The sequence below is a fragment of the Ranitomeya variabilis genome, chromosome 6 (genome assembly GCF_051348905.1).
Source record: "Ranitomeya variabilis isolate aRanVar5 chromosome 6, aRanVar5.hap1, whole genome shotgun sequence".
Classification (NCBI taxonomy): Eukaryota; Metazoa; Chordata; class Amphibia; order Anura; family Dendrobatidae; genus Ranitomeya; species Ranitomeya variabilis.
Window position 1 is genome coordinate 252947519 of NC_135237.1, and position 19579 is coordinate 252967097.

A 19579-nucleotide genomic window follows, 5' to 3' on the forward strand; every position below is an offset into this window, starting at 1 on the left:
GATGATATTTTAATTTTTTCTAACTCCACAGAGGAACATCACGGACAAGTGAGAATGGTCTTAGAAAGTCTACGACGGAACCATCTTATATTAAACTGGAGAAGTGTGAATTCCATCAGACCGAAATTCAATTTCTGGGGTATGTAATGTCTACACAGGGAATTAGTATGGATGGAAGCAAGACTCAAGCCATCAAGAATTGGCCAGTTCCCAGGAATGTGAAGGAAGTGCAGCGCTTCATCGGGTTTGCCAATTTCTACAGGCATTTTATTAGAAATTTTTCTGAGGTAGTTACACCTATCACACAACTTACCCGGAAAGAGTCTAGCTTCACGTGGACCCCTCAAGCCCAAGAAGCATTTTCCAGTCTGAAGGATAAATTTACCACAGCTCCTATCCTAGTGCATCCCAAACCTGAACTTGCCTTTATAATAGAGGTGGATGCCTCAGACTGTGCTATCGGAGCTATACTCTCCCAGAGAACAGGTGAGAAGAATGTCTTGCATCCCTGTGCTTTCTTTTCCCAGCGGTTATCTGCGGCTGAGAGGAACTATGATGTAGGCAATAGAGAATTGTTAGCTATTATTGCTGCATTCAAGGAATGGAGACACCTTCTTCAGGGAGCTGCACAGCAAATACAGTAGTCGTCCTAACTGACCACCGCAACCTTGAATTTATAAGGTCGGCTAAGTGCCTGACTCCTCGCCAGGCCCGTTGGAATCTTTTCTTAAACCTGTCACGATCCATGTTTGGATCTGTGGCAGATCTGGTTTCCCTCTGATTTAAACCTTTTTTCCTTTCTGGTCATTGGGGGTTAATGCAGTTTCCCCCCCCCCCCCGGTGGCTGCCAGTGTTATTGCATTGCATTGCTGCTGGGTCAGCTGATGTTTGTGACCACTCCCACCATCCTTTATAAGGTCACCTGGTGCATCAGCTGACTGTTGGTTATACAGTTCCTTTCAGGAGACCAACCTTGCAGTAGCAGCTCCCTGGTGTCAGCCAAGTCTGGTGTTTGGAGCTCAGTTGCTGTACTATCTGTGTTGTGGAGTCTGCAGCAGCGTGCACAAGCTAGGTTCTGAGTTTTGTTACTTTGTAGTTTGTGCATTCACCTTTTGGTATCGTGTTCCCCTCACTCTCATATTGTTTATTGCTGTTTATTTGCTTTGTGGTGCTGTTTACACTGTTCACCTCCTTGGGTGGGGGTTGGGGGTTTAGTTTAGGGTTTAACAGGAGACAGGGACAGGTCGGTGACTTGGGCCTTCCTACCTTCAAGGGTACCCCCAAGTTAAGGAAAGACAGGGCTTCCCTTAGCCTGAGGGGCAGATCAGGGGCCCAGATTCCTCATCTCCTGTTTTCCTATTTCTGCCCCGTGACAAAACCAATTTGATTTTGTAATCTCTTATAGGCCAGAATCGCGCAATGGAGAGGCTGATGCACTCTCTAGGATCCATTCAACGGAGACCCCTCCATCTACTCCTCCTAAGACTATTCTTCCTGATTCTAGATTCCTGGGAGTGATTCATAATCAAGTCCTATTTAAGGACATCAAGGAAGCATACCATTCGGATTCTTTGCTGGCACAACCTCCTAGAGATGTAAGTCTTGTTTATAAGAATGGTGTGTGGCTTCGGGGGCAACGCCTGTATATACCAGAAATGGTCAGATTAAGAGTATTGCAACTCATCTACAATTCTAAGATAGCTAGGCATAGAGGAGTTCTAAAGACACAAGAATTTATTTCTTGTTTCTTTTGGTGGCCCACTCACAGAAAGGACGTTCTAAACTATGTCACTTCATGCAAAGTTTGTGCAAGATGCAAGACACCACAATCTTCACCAACGGGTCTATTGCAACCCCTACCCAACCCTTCCCATCCATGGGGATCCATTTCCATGGATTTCATTGTGGAGTTGCCAATCTCTCATGGGAAGAACACTATTCTAGTGGTAGTGGACCGGTTAACAAAGGCGGCTCATTTTATTCCCTGCGTCGGCTTACCCACTGCTAAACAGACATCAGATTTAATTATTCAAAATGCATTTCGCTTGCATGGAGTACCACATGAGGTCATTTCTGATTGAGGGGTGCAATTCACTTCAAGGTTTTGGCAGAATTTTTGTGCCGCATTGGATATTAAAGTAAATCTTTCTTCTGCTTTTCATCCCCAGACTAATGGACAAACAGAACAGACTAATCAGACCCTGGAGCAGTATCTCCATTGATTTATCTGCCACCTACAGGATGATTGGGTGGATTTACTTCCACTGGCCGAGTTCTCCTATACTAACTCTCAGTGCTTCCACTAAGCAGTCTCCTTTTTATGCCAATCTAGCTTTTCATCCTAACATTCTTCCTCAATTTCCCATAGATACGCCCTTGCCAGCTGTGGCTGAAAGAATCACGTCTTTACAACAGAATATTGATCTTCTAAAGGAAAATCTGGAATTGGCTCAGGAAAGGTATAAGAGAGCAACAGATAAATTTTGTAAACCTACACCAACTTTCAAGGTAGGAGACTCTGTCTGGCTATCAACTAAAAATCTTAAATTGAGAATCCCATCATCCAAATTGGGACATAAGTACATTGGACCCTACAAGATCAGTAAGATTGTAAGTGCAGTTGCTTGTCATCTTCAACTGCCCAGAACTATGAGAATTCATCCTGTCTTTCAGGTTTCTCTACTAAAGGCAGCAGTACCTAATACATTTCCGGGACGTTCTTCTCCCCATCCTGATCCAGTGCTGATTGATGGTCAGGAGGAATTTGTGGTGGAGAAGATTCTGGATTCCAGGTTATATAGGAATCAGCTACAATACTTGATTAAATGGCAGGGCTACCCAGTTGAGGACAACTCATGGGAACCGGTTAATAACATTAATGCTCCTCGCTTACTCCGCCAGTTCCATCAGAGGTACCCAGACAAGTCTGATCTGAGGTTATCCAGAGGCTGTCCCTAAGGGGGAGTAATGTAAGGTTCTCAGTCTCTTTGCTATATCTGCTGTGATTTTCTGTTATTGTAACCTGATCTTTCCGTCCGCCATTTTGCTTTGTCCTGCTGCAGCTACCTTGCCCTGAGTCAGTATGGAGTTTCTAGCTTCTATGTTTCCCCCTGTTCTCTGCCTCTTGCCTTTTTAAGCAGCTTCAGCTGTTCAATCAGTGCTTCTGAATCATGTCTGCAGTCAGCCTGTGACCTGCTCAAGGAAGTCCTGGACTTAGTAATCCAGCATCTCCTACTGTGGATCTCTGGGACACTTGTGGACACTGGAACTCTGCAGCATGCTAAACAACATTTACCAGGGAAGTAATAGAGAGACTTTGAACTTATTTTGTGCTTAATTCACAATTTTGTGGTTAATTCAGCTTAATGCTGAATTTAAGGTTTACTCTGGTCTGCTGTGTTGCCCGCCGTGTCTCCTGCCTCTGTACCTCTGTACCTGCAATTATGTAAAACCTGTTTCTCTGTGGCATACTTGTATGAAGTAATGCAAGCAAGTCCTAACTAAACCTATGTCTCCTGTGTCTTCCTCGCACCCAAGCAGAAGACTCTAAATAGACTGTGTGCACACAAGAACCTGTCTTACATCGAGTCTGCCAAACGTTTAACTTCGAGACAGGCAAGGTGGTCATTTCTTTCCCGATTTCAGTTTTCCATCATTTTCAGACCAGGGTCCAAGAATGTGAAGGCGGATGCCTTGTCTCACAGCCTAGATCCGGTATCACTTCCTGAGCCTCCTTCCTCCAATCTTCAGCATGGAGTGGTGGTGGCTGTGGTGTCCTTGAGATTGGAACAGGAGATTCGTGAGGCCCAATCTTTGGCTCCATCGTCCATACCTGAAAATAAGCTCTTTGTGCTTGTCCAGTATCGGATAAGGGTGCTTCGGGAGTTCCACGACTCTGCTTTGAGTGGGCATTCTGGAATCTCGGCCACTCGTAAAGCCATCACTAGGTTATTCTGGTGGCCCTCATTGACTTCTGACATCATTGGGTTTGTGTCGTCCTGTGAAACTTGTGACCGAGCAAAACTCTCCCGCAAGACCGTGGACTCATCTGTCCATGGATTTTATCACCGATCTTCCTCCCTCTAATGGCAAAACTATGATCAGGGTGGTTGTTGATAAGTTCAGTAAACAAGCACATTTTGTACCATTAACAGGCCTTCCTAATGCTGACACTCTAAATTATTCATTGAGCATGTGATTCGGTTGCATGGTGTGCCTGTCATTGTGGTGTCTGATAGAGGGGTGCAATTTGTGGCAAAATTCTGGCGGGCTTTTTGTAAAAGGCTGGGCATCAGTCTGACATTTTCATTGGCCTATCACCCCAAGACCAGCGGTCAGACTGAAAGGACCAATCAATCTTTGGAGCAGATTTTACGGTGTCTTGTCACATCTAGACAGGATGATTGGTGCTCTGCAATACCTCTAGCGGAATTTGCTTTTAATAATCGGGTCAATCAGTCCACTGGTGCTTCTCCATTCTTCTGCAACTATGGGTTTCACCCTCATTTTGGTGAGTTTTCCCAGCTGGATTCGGGGTGTCCAGGGGCTGATTCGGCCTTTCTGTGGTTGGGGGAGGTCTGGAGGGAGGTTCAGAGAAACATTTGGGAGGCTCAGGGCAAATATAATTTTTTTGCGGATAAAAGACGTTCTGTGGGGCCGGCTTATCAGGTGGAGGATAAGGTATGGTTATCCACCAAAAATATAAGGCTGAGAATTCCCTCTGCTAAGTTGGGTCCCAAGTTTATTGGTCCGTATGAAATTTTAGAGGTGATTAATCCTGTGGCCTTTCGCCTGCGTTTGCCTCCGTCATTGCGGATTCCCAATGTGTTCCATAAGGCACTTCGGAAACCATCGGTGCCCTCCTCTGGTTAGTCTCCCTCACACCCGCTGCCTGTTGTGGTAGATGGTCAGACTAAGTACGAGGTGGAACAGGTGGTGGATTTTCGTATGCTCTGCCGTTCACTTCAGTACTCGGTCCATTGGAAAGGGTATGGTCCTGAAGACCGGTCATGGGTGCCAGTGCGTTTGGTCCATGCTGATCGGTTGGTCCGGGCCTTTCATGCTCATCCATGCTCATCATCCAGGGAAGCCTGGGGGTCCTGTGGCCCCCCATTGAGAGGGGTTACTGTCATGGTCCAGTCCAGAGTTTACCTTCTTCTTTCCTCTCTAGAGACTGGTCATGCAGGGGTTAATTTCCACAGCCTTGTTCTGGAGCTAGCTGAGCTATTTCAGTCCGTCCCAGCCTGCAGACCAGTGTTAGTGATAGTTCTTGCTTCCAGGCTTGACCCCTGACCTGTATTAGTGATCCGTGTGCCTCTGACTGCCTGTACCTGTGTATGACTCTATCTGATCTCTGGACTTTGCCCCTGGTTTTCCAATTCTGATACCACGCTCCCCAACTGGCTTCGACTCTGGTTTGTAACTGACTTTGTCTTACGTTTCACGTTTTGGTTACCACGTTCCTGGTAGGCTCTGACTTTTTGCTTGTCCTGGCTATTCTTCTGACTATCCCTGTGTACTGTGCTGACCTCTCTGTGTATGACCTTGGCTTGGTCCCTCACCAGCACCCCCTGGTGGAGGTTGCACTATACTGCACTGCAGCAGCACATTACACATACCCCTCCATCTTTTTTGTCTTTTCTGTCCTTTCTGAGGCTACATTCCCACAGTCAGTAATCGGCAGCGCTTTGGATGCAGCACATGTTCGCTGCGTCCAAAGCGCTGCAGATAAATGCAGCATCCAACCTGCAGTGTTTACTGGCAGTGGGAACATACCCTAAATGTAGTGCAACCCTCTATGACTGTCATCCAATCCTGGCTTTCGTCCAGCCACATCTCCGTAATGCCCACCACATCATATTCTGTGGCTGACATAAGAATCTCCAGTTCATTCATTTTGTTTACAAGATTTGTTGCATTTGCCAGTAGACATTTAACCCTCTGTCAGGGGCAATATGTTTCATAACGAGTTTAGGGGCATTGGGCCTGTCTGGCACAGGCTAGAAAATTTCAATGCTCTAAAAGTAATCAGTTACCTTAATAGGAATGTAATAAATGAGAATACACATAATCAGGTGGAAAAAAAATGTTTAATAACCAGAAAAGTAATATGTTTCTATGTCTTGAGCATACTCCTCACTCTCTCCATCTTGATCTGTATCAGACACATCTGGACATTCCTCCACATCACCTTCTGAATCAATGTCACTTTCTTCCCCTAAATCTTCTAGCGGTAAGGGGTCTGTCTCATCAGCAAGCAGTATATTTTGCACTTGCTCAACATGAAGGGCATTTGACAAGTCAAATATTCTCCTCACCATTTCTGAAGAAAAGCTGAAGCAAGAGAGGGAATATGTGTTAGGGCGCAATGTGCCTGAGAAGCACACTCTTATTTCTAACAAAACCTTCTATGACAAATCCACAAATTTAGCACTAGCTATTCATAAAACAAGCTAAAAAAACAATTGGGATGAATAAAAACAGCAAATTCTAACCGTCAAAGGTGTGACGCATTCAGGGGCAATGAGCCGGAGAAGCCAAAACACTGATATCTGATCTCCTGCAGCTCTGCAGCACAAGAGGCTTCTCAGGTTTCACACAGCCTTTAAAGTTAGGAAGGTACTGGAAGGAGGGTGTTTCCCAGACAAACCACTGAAAATAGATAAATGAAACTATAGGTACCGTTACACTAAACGATTTACCAACGATCACGACCAGCGATACAACCTGGCCGTGATCGTTGGTAAGTCGTTGTGTGGCCGCTGGAGAGCTGTCACACAGACAGCTCTCCAGCGACCAACGATGCCGAAGTCCCCGGGTAACCAGGGTAAACATCGGGTTACTAAGCGCAGGGCCGCGCTTAGTGACCCGATGTTTACCCTGGTTACCATTGTAAATGTAAAAAAAAAAAAAACAGTACATACTCACCTTCTGATGTCTGTCACGTCCCTCGCCGTCAGCTTCCCGCAGTGACTGTGTTAGTGCCGGCCGTAAAGCACAGCACAGCGGTGATGTCACCGCTGTGCTCTGCTTTTACTTTACGGCCAGCGCTCACAGTCAGTGCGGAAGCTGACGCCGGGGGACGTGACAGACATCAGAAGTTGAGTATGTACTGTTTTTTTTTTACATTTACAATGGTAACCAGGGTAAACATCGGGTTACTAAGCGCGGCCCTGCGCTTAGTAACCCGATGTTTACCCTGGTTACAAGCGAACACATCGCTGGATCGGTGTCACACACACCGATCCAGCGATGACAGCGGGTGATCCAGCGACGAAATAAAGTTCTGGACTTCTTGCTCCGACCAGCGATGTCACAGCAGGATCCTGATTGCTGCTGCGTGTCAAACACAACGAGATCGCTATCCAGGACGCTGCAACATCACGGATCGCTGTTCTCGTTGGAAAGTTGTTCAGTGTGACGGTACCTTAAGTGAGCTGCGCCTGTCAGATCAGTTGCCCCTGACGGAGGGTTAATACTATTAGCACATTTATTACTCCTTCTCACCTCCCTATGTTCCTTGCATGTCCCAGCCCCATCTAAATCCTCAATGACCCCAACTGTCTCCCCCTCTCTATCTACTCTATCTATCTCTATCTACCCCCTTTTTAGCACATCAACCCTTCCTCCCCCCAGATTCTAGTTTAAAAGCTCCTCCATCGGTCTGACCATTTTTTTCCCCAAGCGCAGCTGCACCCTCCCCGTTGATTTGCAACTCTTCCCTACCGTAGGGCCTGTAGCCGACAGGGAAGTCAGACCAGTTCTCCATGAACTCAAATCCTTCCTTCCTGCACCAATTTTTAAGCCACTTATTTATCTCCCTAAGCTCCCGCTGTCTTTCTAGTGGTTAGCTACGAACACTAGGGGCTCAATTCATCATTTGCGATTTATTGACACTACCTTTCTATTTTGTCTTGGAGTATTGCCTGACATTATTTGTGACAAATTCTTCAAAATAATGCATTTGGTCTATGAATTCCTTGCAAAATCAAAAATGCTCTTCTTTCTTTAACTGCTTTTGGTGAGTTTTCAGGGGAAAATCGCAAGTGCTTCATGAAAAATTACAAAATTGCGCCAAATTGAAAACTCATTCAGAAACCTTACTCCAGGGGGCGACTGGAGTGAGATGCATCAAATTTGGTTTGGTACATTTGGTAAAAGTCATATTTCATGAAATTGTCTAATACACCTGGATAAGAAAAGTTGTCAAGCAAAAATTAAAAAAAGATTTAAAAAAGAAAGACAACTTAAAAAGTGGCACAAAGTGCATAAAGAATAAGGCACAAATACGAAAGCCAATAAAAAAAAGCAAATTACTTAAGAAAACTGTAAAACAGTGATGAATAGGGGCCTCAGTATTTATTTTATTCAAGACACTTCTTAAGTTCCTTTGTCAATACTGTACAAAGAATGCACCAAAGAGATAAAAGAAACCCTTTTAAAATGTAACTTTTAATTAATTCAATTGAAAGTAATTAATCAAAATTAATTCAAAGATTAAAAAAAATACCTCCCAAGCTCTTTCAAGAGGGAGGATGTTATGCAGATATTTACAGCCAGGGAGTTGAACAAAATATAGTATAGCAATCATACAATGGCACTAATGGGTCCCTTTTAGCTGTAATCGTACCTGACAGCAGAGGTTGGCACCCTAAACTTCGATGTAGTGCCCCCGCTCAATGTCGGTATTCCCTTAAAGTCCCTGCATGCCCCTATTGTAGAGCTATAACAATAAACCAACATGCACACGGTATACAGCAAGTTGTCTGTGATACCACTAAACTGTGGCTATGGGGAAGCAAAAACTAGTAATGTGACTGTGAATGGCAGTCTTATCTAATAGAAAAATGATCCAGAGGTTCGCATATTTTAAGTGACACCTCTACTAGTTCACTAAATCCCTCAATGCAGTTAAAGTGCTTTATACATAGACAATATGCCTTCTCTGATCATAGATAGTGTTGAGCATTCCGATACTGCAAGTATCGGGTATCGGCCGATACTTGCTGTATCGGAATTCCGATACCGAGATCCGATATTTTTGTGATATCGGGTATCGGTATCGAAACAACATTAATGTAAAAATGTGTAAAAGAGAGAATTAAAATAAAAAATATTGCTATACTCACCTCTCCGACGCAGCCTGCACCTTACCGAGGGAAGCGGCAGCGTTCTTTGTTTAAAATTCGCGCTTTTCTTTCCTTTACGTGAGTCCCGGCTTGTGATTGGTTGCGTGCCGCCCATGTGACCGGGACGCAACCAATCACAGCAAGCCGTGACGTAATTTCAGGTCCTTCAGGATTTTAAAATTACGTTCCGGCGTTGTGATTGGTTGCGTCGCAGTCACATGGGAGACGCAACCAATCACAGCAAGCCGTGACGTAATTTCAGGTCCTTAAGGATTTTAAAATTACGTCCCGGCATTGTGATTGGTCCGCGTCCCGGCAACATGGCCGCCATTAACCAATCACAAGCCGTGACGTCACGGGAGGCTGGACACGCGCCCATTTTAAAAAGCGCGCGTGTCCAGCCTCCCGTGACGTCACGGCTTGTGATTGGTTAATGGCGGCCATGTTGCCGGGACGCGGACCAATCACAGCAAGCCGTGACGTAATTTCGTCACGGCTTGCTGTGATTGGTCCGCGTCCCGGCAACATGGCCGCCCTGACCAATCACAAGCCGGGACTTCACGTAACCAAGTAAAAGCGCGAATTTTAAACAAACAACGCTGCCGGTTCCCTCGCTGAGGTCCAGGCTGCGTCGGAGGGTGAGTATAGCGATATTTTTTATTTTAATTCTTTCTTTTACACATTTATATGGATCCCAGGGCCTGAAGGAGAGTTTCCTCTCCTTCAGACCCTGGGAACCATCAGGAATACCGTCCGATACTTGAGTCCCATTGACTTGTATTGGTATCGGGTATCGGTATCGGATTGGATCCGATACTTTGCCGGTATCGGCCGATACTTTCCGATACCGATACTTTCAAGTATCGGACGGTATCGCTCAACACTAATCATAGACAATTAGAAAAAACCTATAGATTTCAAAAACATCACAGTGGATCACTTAGCTGGTATTTTCTTAGTGCTAGAAGTTCCCAAATTTAGATGTCCCTTGTCCCTATGTGTTTTGCCCTCTCTCATTATCGGGGCTTATCAGGGGACCCAAGATAGGAGTGTGCTATAGTAGGAGATGAGTGAGTACTGTACAATTAATAAATCCTTCTTTTTTTGTGGTCCTGCACTATATATCTTATCAACTACATAGGTATAAACCCCACATCTTATGAAGATCTAGGATACTGGTGACATCAGTGGTGTGTGCCTGGATAATGCAGATGTGTTACCACGGTCGAAGTTGCAGAATTTGGCACATTTTACAAGCCAATATAGAAAAGCTTTTATTCCAGTATTTTGGCGTATAAAGCTTTGAAAATTCACAGAATTTTGGCCCAACTTGAAGCTGTACTACAATTTTGGAATTTTTGGAGTTCTCACGCCATTTTTGATCATCTCCAACTCATCATGAGTAGTATTTGTGGAGAGTACTGGAAAAGGATTTGAGGTGCTGGAGTAAGATTTCTGTCAAGGCACATTCAAAGGTGTACGCCACTTTTCTGACACTCCTGATTCAAGAAGAGGCGTGCAGCAAAGGGAATTAGCAAAGTCTGACTTTAGCACATCACCTCATCGAGACTGACAAGAACAATGCCAGTCTTAATGAATTGGGGCCTTTGTCTACTTTGATTTAAGAAGCAGTGGGGAATCAGTATCACTGGTTTGGATTTTGACTCTACCTTAGTGTTGAAGAACATTATGGGGAAGCTAGTCTGGCTGAGTTAGCCTCTTTTGACTGATACAGTCTTCTGTAATATGTAAATTGGCAGTGGTTATTTTAGTTGATATGTTTAAATAAAATGCCAAATTGTTAAAATTTGCCTGGTTCAATTTGCATTGAATCGATTTGCTCAATATGCTTCAGTAATTTCTTCCAGTTTCTCCAAAATTAATATACCTTCTTTTGTATAAAACTGCCAAAAATCTCAAATGCAATTAAAATAAAGTAGCTTGTATGAGCCATTTTTGATCTGTTAGATCATTGGCAAAATAAGCAACTGTTTTTTCAAGATGCAGATTATTAATAAACCACTGCTGTTCATAAAGTTATTGTAAGCTATCTCTGGCTCCTTTACTATGATGGGATAAGGAGTTGAATGAACATTAGTGTTTTAATGTAATTTCATTCAGAGAATTCTTTTTTTTCTAACATAATTACAATAATAACATGATTTGAGCATGAATGCAAGCAGAATTACTCTAATCCTGTCCTCTACCCCTTCAGCTCACATCTAAAATCTAATTACTTTAGTGTGAGAGGTATTCAGTAAGTGAGCAAGTCTAAAATACTAATATGTTGCTGACAATACTTGCAATGTAATCAATAACCATAATAGACAGCCAGGTTTTATCTTGGGATTTTTCAGAATGCTTTAGGTTTTAACTAGGCTATCAATAAAATACTTTCACATTCTACCTATTTCCTTAGCTTTAGACAGCTGGATGAAATATTTATTTCCCTATTCTCATGACAGAGCTCAGGGATGCATTGCGATATAAATATACTTTTATATTAATATTCTGTTTGCTGTAGAGATAAAACTATCACCGTGTAAACAGCAGTACATTATTTGTTGTGAGAAATATTCATGCCTTTACTTCATGGCATGGATAAATGAATGAGGATATCAGAGACAAGTGCTTCATTTTTAGAGGCAGATTCCAGTATGATCATTGGGGTACTCTCTGCTAGGCGAATACAACTTATACAAACCATACCCCATTTACTACAGGTAGCAGAAAAGGGGACAATAACAGAGGTGAGGTCACATGTGTGAATTAAAGATGTCATTCTTATTTCATAAAAATAATTTAAAGGAAATCTTTCATCGGGATTTGTCCCTAGAATGTATTAGGAGCACTTTATCAGCCTACCAATACTTTCTTTAATGATGCTTGTATTATTTTTAAAAGCTAAGTTTAAATGGGTTGTCTGGTCTAAAATAATAAGTTTGCAGTCACTCAGTTTGACCGCAGACTTGTGAATTCCCACATCGTCAGCACTGTGTGCTGTGAGGATTATTTGGTGTCAGTCCCTATCTAGTCGGATTTTGGCTGGGATTATGCATATTGCAAACTTGAGGGCACATGACATGCTTCAGCTGTTGACACCGGAAAATCCTCACATTGCGCAGTGCACATGATTTGAGGACTCACAATTCTGCCAACACATAGAGTTTGCTCTAAAGACAAAATGTATGTTATAATCATGATGATAGATTATCTTGTGATTACCAGGTAAGGTTTCTCCCCTAACATTTAGCATCAAGCACATGCATGCTTGGGCCCACTAATAAGTATTTTTCCATTTCAACCTCATAATGTGATTTTTTTATTTTACTTCAGCATTATTTTTATTCAGATATTTAATCTAGTATGGTTTGGTTGTGCCTGCACTTATTTCAAGGTATCTGATATATTTGAAAGGGATAAACCTGTAGTAGTGCAATGACACTTGGAGGAGGACCTAAATACATTTAGTTGTCAAAATAAAGAAAACTAACTTTATACATGTAAGGTCTGTTTGAATCCTTCAGCAAAAAAAAGGTACCTCCGACAGATTTGGTGCTAGCCATTGCATCTTGCAGATCCCTCTCTTTAAAACCTATAAATGAATAGGGACTTACAATGTGGCCCCCTGGGTTGCATCCAGAGAGTAGCTGGTAGTTAGTGGTCCATGGAGCAAATCTGAGGCAAGGATAATTAAACTAGTTGAGTAAGGAAAAGAAGACACAGAACTAAGGGCTGAAAAAAAGGAAATTCCGTACTCAGAGGAATACCCAGGGTTACATATCAGAAGGTCAGTCAACACCAAATTCAGACAAACTAAGGTCAGATCAGGAGAACACACAGATGTGCATAAACAGTACAACATAAGACTGGAAAAGAAGGAGCCATGAGCATGTAAAGGTCAGCCAGGGCAGTAGTCGTGGTTGAGCTTATCGGCCTTGCGTGTCCTGACCTCCCTTTACATATAAATCACGTTTCACTTTCAGCTTACTTTTCTCTCCATTCACTGTGCCATCAGAGTTCTTCCTTTGCTCTCTAAGGTTAGCTTTGGCCGTGAAATAACAGAGACACAGTCCAGTTGTAACTCAAAATGCAAAACTTTACTCTCATGTCTTAGCAGCACATCCAGGTTCAATACAGCATTCACAGCAGGTTTCACATTACACATCACTTCAGATTTCCCTCCACTTCTCTCCCTGTCACACGGCGCGAGATTGGGTTGTACCGTATTGTACATTTTCTCTGCATCCTCTCTGTCCAGACTCACTGCCATCAAGTTTTCCCTCAGCCATATCGCACCGGTTCTGAGGGCATCAGCCCAGGCTAAAACCTGCCACATGGTGAGCGATGCCGCCCCTCTGTCCTGCCATGTCCACCTTTGTAGCTTCCTTCCACACATGTAGCTCAATCTTCTTTAACTCCTGTAGCTGTGTCTATGCTGTTCTCCACACATTGGATGCCTGGGCACTTTGTTGTGAATTCCGTTCTCAGGCTTCCTCCTGTGGTCATGAGTGGTACTGTGTGAGTTCTGTTCTTGGGCTCCCTCTTGTGGCCTTTAGCGATACGGCTGGTCTGTAGGTGGCTCAGCTGTCTCGTTTCCTGCTATTTTGGTTCCTATTTAATTCACCTGGACCTTTGCTGGTTGCCTACTGTCTTTGTATTCAGTACTGGTTCTGATCTCTCCTGGACTTCACTTGTGACCTGTCTCCTCCTTGAGAAGCTAAGTCTTGCTAGTTCATTTGCTCATTGTTTCATTGAAAATGTTTCTCACTATCTGATGAGTTCAGTCCAGCTTGCTTATATGTGATTTTCTCGCTTGCTGGTAGCTCTGGGGTGCAGAGTGCGCCCCTCACATCGTGAGTCGGTGTGGGGGTTCTTGTATTCTCTGCGTGGATAGTTTTTGATAGTGTTTTTTACTGACCGCATAGATCCCTTGCTATCTTCTGTCTATTTAGTATTAGCGGGCCTCATTTTGCTAAAACCTGTTTTCATTTCTATGTTTGTGCTTTCCCCTTAACTCACCGTTATTATTTGTGGGGGGGCTTTCTAAACTTTGGGGTTATTTCTCTGAGGCAAGTGAGGCTTGCTTTCTCTCTAGGGGTAGCTAGTTTCTCAGGCTGTGAAGAGGCGTCTAGGATTTTAGGTAACGCTCCACGGCTGCCTTTAGTGTGTTTGGATAGGATCAGTGTTGCGGTCAGTATAGTTCCCACATCCCCAGAGCATGTCCTATATTCCGTTTACCTATCAGGTCAGTTTTGTGATCCTTGCCACCAGGATCCATAACAGCACTTCCTTGGAACTAACGTTATTAGGTTTTACAGTTGCCCGGTCTAATAGCCCACCTGAGCTCTATGGGCTCCCTCGCCCTTCTAACTCGAATCAGGAAGCTCCCTTCCTCTTACTATAGTGACCCCTCCTACAGTTAACTATTCACACTGATGCACTACTGTGCTAAACTAGATACACTAAAATATCTCCATCTAGTGGTCTATTACCAACACTACGCTTTCCCTGTACACACATATTAAAATACAGATATATATATATATATATATATATATATATATATATATATATACTAGATGGTGGCCCAATTCTAACGCATCGGGTATTCTAGAATATGCATGTCCACATAGTATATTGCCCAGCCACGTAGTATATTGCCCAGCCGCGTAGTATATTGCCCAGCCACGTAGTATATTGCCCAGTCACGTAGTATATTGCCCAGTCACATAGTATATTGCCCAGTCACGTAGTATATTGGCCCAGTCACGTAGTATATTGCCCAGTCACGTAGTATATTGCCCAGCCACGTAGTATATTGTCCAGGCACGTAGTATATTGTCCAGGCACGTAGTATATTGCCAAGCGACGTAGTATATTGCCCAGCTACCTAGTATATTGCCCAGTGACGTAGTATATTGCTCAGCGCTGTAGTATATTGCCCAATTACGTAGTATATTGCCCAGTGACGTAGTATACAGCACAGAGCCACGTAGTATATTGCACAGCGAAGTAGTATACAGCACAGAGCCACGTAGTATATTGGCCAGTCACGTAGTATATTGCCCAGCCACGTTTGTCACAGGTTAAAAAATAAAAAATAAACATATACTCACCTTTCCGAGGGCCCCTTGTAGTCCACAGCAGCTTCCGGTCCCAGCGTTGGTCTGAGCGCAGGACCTGTGATGACGTCGCGGTCACATGACAGTGTAGCGGTCACATGACCGTGACGTCACGTCAGGTCCTTTCCGCGCAGGCGCGCAGGACTTGTGATGACATCGCGGTCACATGACCATGACATCATGGCAGGTCCTTCTGCCATACCATCTTTGCCACCGCAACCTGCAACGGAAGATGGCGGGCGGCGCGAGCGGCTCAGCGGACTACAGAGGGTGAGTATAGCAGGTTTTTTTTTTTATTTATTATTTTTAACATTACATTTTGTACTATTGACTGAGTGATAACTGGATTGTGGGGCTATTGGGGGGCTGCATTACATTCTATGGGGGGGCTGCAATACATTCTATGGGGCTGGGCTGCATTACATTCTATGGGGCTGGGCTGCATTACATTCTATGGGGCTGGGCTGCATTACATTCTATGGGGCTGCGCTGCATTACATTCTATGGTGGCTGTGCTGTATTACATTCTATGGGGGCTGTGCTGCATTATATTGTATGGTGGCTGTGCTGCATTACATTCTATGGGGCTGGGCTGCATTATATTCTATGGGGCTATGCTGGATTATATTGTATGGGGACTGGCTGCATTACATTCTATGGGGCTGTGCTGCATTATATTCTATGGGGCTGTGCTGCATTACATTCTATGGGGCTATGCTGCATTACATTCTATGGGGCTATGCTGCATTACATTCTATGGGGCCTGGCTGCATTATATTGTATGGTGGCTGTGCTGCATTACATTCTATGGGGCTGGACTGCATTACATTCTATGGGGGCTTGCTGCATTATATTGTATGGTGGCTGTGCTGCATTACATTCTATGGGGCTGTGCTGCATTATATTGTATGGTGGCTTTGCTGCATTACATTCTATGGGGACTGGCTGCATTACATTCTATAGGGGCTGGCTGCATTACCTTCTATGGGGGCTTTGCTGCATTACATTGTATGGGGCTGTGCTGCATTACATTGTATGGTGGCTGTGCTGCACTACATTTTATGGGGGCTGGCTGCAATACATTCTATGGGGCTGTGCTGCATTACCTTCTATGGGGGCTGTGCTGCATTACATTCTATGGGGCTGTGCTGCATTACATTGTATGGTGGCTGTGCTGCATTACATTCTATGGGGGGCTGGCTGCATTACATTCTATGGGGCTGTGCTGCATTACATTCTATGGGGGCTGTGCTGTATTACATTCTATGGGGGCTGTGCTGTATTACATTCTATGGGGCTGGCTGTATTACATTCTATGGGGGCTGGCTGTATTACATTCTATGGGGGCTGGCTTTATTACATTCTATGGGGGCTGTGCTGTATTACATTATATGGGGACTGAGCTGTAATGCTGGATACAGCTGTAATTACATGTTCTATAGTCGTGTTACACTCCCCTCACTTCTTGTAACCTACAAGTTTACAAAGATATTATACAGTCACAATGTGACAAGTGGGCCTCTGTGACTTCAAATGCCAGGGCTGAATTTTAGTCCCAGTCCGGCCCTGCAAGTCACGACTGGTACAGGAGGAGAGAGGACCCTGCCCATGAGGGCTCACAATCTACAAGGGATGGGTGAGGATACAGTAGGTGAGGGTAGAACTGGTCGTGCAGCGGTTTGGTCGATCGGTGGTTACTGCAGGTTGTAGGCAAGAGACTGATATGTTGTGGTAGAGAGTTACAGAGTAGGGGTGATGCGCGAGAGAAATCTTGTATGCGATTGTGGGAAGAGGAGATAAGAGGGGAGTAGAGAAGAAGATCTTGTGAGGATTGGAGGTTGTGTGCAGGTAAGTACCGGGAGACGAGGTCACAGATGTATGGTGGAGAAAGCCTGTGGATGGCTTTGTATGTTATGGTTAGGGTTTTGAACTGGAGTCTCTGGGCAATGGGGAGCCAGTGAAGGGATTGACAGAAGAGAGAGGCCACCGAATAGCGGGGGGCACAACATAGAGGTGATACTGAAAACCGTGAGATTCTATGAGCTATCCCAGGCCAAAGGTGTAAATGGAGAAGAGCAGGGGCCCTAGGACTGAACCTTGCGTGACAGATAGGGGGCGAGGTGAGGAGATGGTGTGCAAGTGGGAGACGCTGAATGTCCGGTCTGTTAGGTATGATGAGATCCAGGATAGGGCCAAGTCTGTGATGCCAAGGGATGAGGGGGCTGTAATAATAGGGAATAGTCCACTGTGTCAAAGGCAAAGGACAGGTCCAGGAGGAGGAGAACAGAGTAGTGTTGCTTGGTGTTGGTGGTTAATAGGTCATTGGTGACCTTAGTTAGGGCAGGTTCAGTGGAGTGGTGTGACCAGAAGCCAGGTTGTAAGCAGTCAAAGAGGGAGTAGGAAGAGAGATGGGAGGACAGTTCAAGATGAATATGTTGTTCCAGTAGTTTTGAGGCATAGGGGAGAAGTGATATACGGCGACAGCTAGATATAGAGGATTGGTCAAGAAAGGGCTTTTTGAGGATAGGTGTGATTGAGGCATGTTTAAAGCTTGAGGGGAAAATACCAGCTGTTAGTGATAGGTTGAAGAGATGGGTTAGGGTTGGGATGAAGACTGTGGTGAGGTTTGGGATGAAGTGGGATGAGATCGGTTCAAGTGCACAGGTGGTGAGATGCGATCTTGAGAGTAGAATGGAGAGTCAATCTTCTGTAATGGTGGAGAAGTTGGTTTTCGAGGTGGAGGGCTGGGTAGTTAGGAGGAAGGTCTCTGGGAGTTGTCGACCAAAACTGTCCCTGATGTTATCAATATTTTGCTTGAAAAATGAGGCAAAGTCTTCAGCTGAGATGAGTGCGGAGGGAGGAGGTGCTGGGGGACGGAGGAGAGAATTGAAGGTGTTGAATAACTGTTTAGGGTTGTGAGACAGGGAGGATATGATAGATGAGAAGTAGGTTTGTTTAGCTATGGCGAGTGTGGCCTTGAAAGTAGTGAGGGACTATTTGAATGTGATGAAGTGCTCATTGGAGCGGGATCTTTTCCATCTCCGCTTAGCAGCCCTGGAAGCTCGCCTCAGTTTTTTGGTCAGGCTGGTGTGCCAGGGCTGTCTGTTGATTTTGCGAGCTTTGGTATGTGTGAGAGGGGTAACCGATTCCAAAGCTACAGCTATTGTGGTGTTATATAGAGCGGCAGCGACATCCGCATTGTGTAGGGAACTTTTGTCTGTAAGATGGAGAAGGGATTCAGAGAGTGAGTGTAGATCGAGGTGTTGTAGATTTCTGCAAGGGTGTGCAAGTTTGTGGGTTGGGGATTATAGACAAGGAGTAGAAAGGGAAGAGAATATGCGTAGGTTGTGGTCAGAAAGAGGAAGAGGTGAGTTAGAGAGGTTAGATAGGGAGCAGAGGCTGGGGAAGATGAGTAATACAGAACTGCAACACAGGACTAAGGTAGAAGGGGGAAAACTGACCCTGCACTATGACTATGCTGATACCCTACAATGGAGTGTATCAGCAATATCCTAGCGAATAGACCCACAGACGATTCTAGGTTAATCTCAAGCGAAGAACTATAGATAGGGGGAAGGGGGTCCCTGAGAGATATAAGGACTGGGTACAAAAATGGGTCATCTCCTAATAGAAGGCACAGAGAAGGTTGCAAATTGCAAAAACCAACTGAAAAACAAAAACTAGACTAACAGAACCAGAGATCCCAGAACTGCACAAATTATACACACGGAAGACAAAGCAAAGCACCAAGCTAGAACTCAAGCAGATTAACACTGTTGTACTGCAAGGACAGGGAGGAAGGTGCTGGTTAATAAAGAGTGATAAAAACACCTGACCCAAGACCAACCCAGCACCAGAGGAAAAAGACCAGCAGCCAGAACACCACAAGAAAATGGCGGATGGTCACAAACTAAGCAGATTCTAACAATGAGGTCCAGTTTGTGGCCATCTTTGTGGCTGGCTGCAGAAGACCATTGAGTGAGGCCAAAGGGGAAGTGAGAAATAGAAGTTTAGTGGCAGCTGAGAGGGAAGTGTCAATGGGGATGTTGAAGTCACCCAAGATGATTGTGGGGATGTCAGCGGAGAGGAAATGAAGTGGCCAGGTGGTTAAGTGGTCAAAGAAGGTGGTGGCTGGCCCTGAGGGGCGGTAAATGACAGCCAGTTGGAAGTTGGAGGGGGCGCAGATGGGCACAGAGTGCACCTCAAAGGAAGGGAGAGTAACAGAGGGTGGTAATTGGATTGGGGTGAAGGAGCAGTTATCTGACAGGAGAAAACCAACTCCTCCACCATGCTTGCTGCTGGTGTGGAGTGTGTGGGAAAGGTGGA

The 19579-nt window shown here is 44.6% G+C and overlaps 1 long non-coding RNA gene across 1 annotated transcript; it reads left to right on the plus strand.

The window, feature by feature from the left end:
* The first annotated feature begins 1021 nt into the window (after positions 1 to 1021).
* On the plus strand, positions 1022 to 2187 carry LOC143781083 (uncharacterized). Its single transcript, XR_013216537.1, has 3 exons — positions 1022 to 1072; positions 1406 to 1595; positions 2169 to 2187. It is a non-coding gene; the product is annotated as an uncharacterized LOC143781083 (long non-coding RNA).
* Positions 2188 to 19579: the final 17392 nt, after the last annotated feature.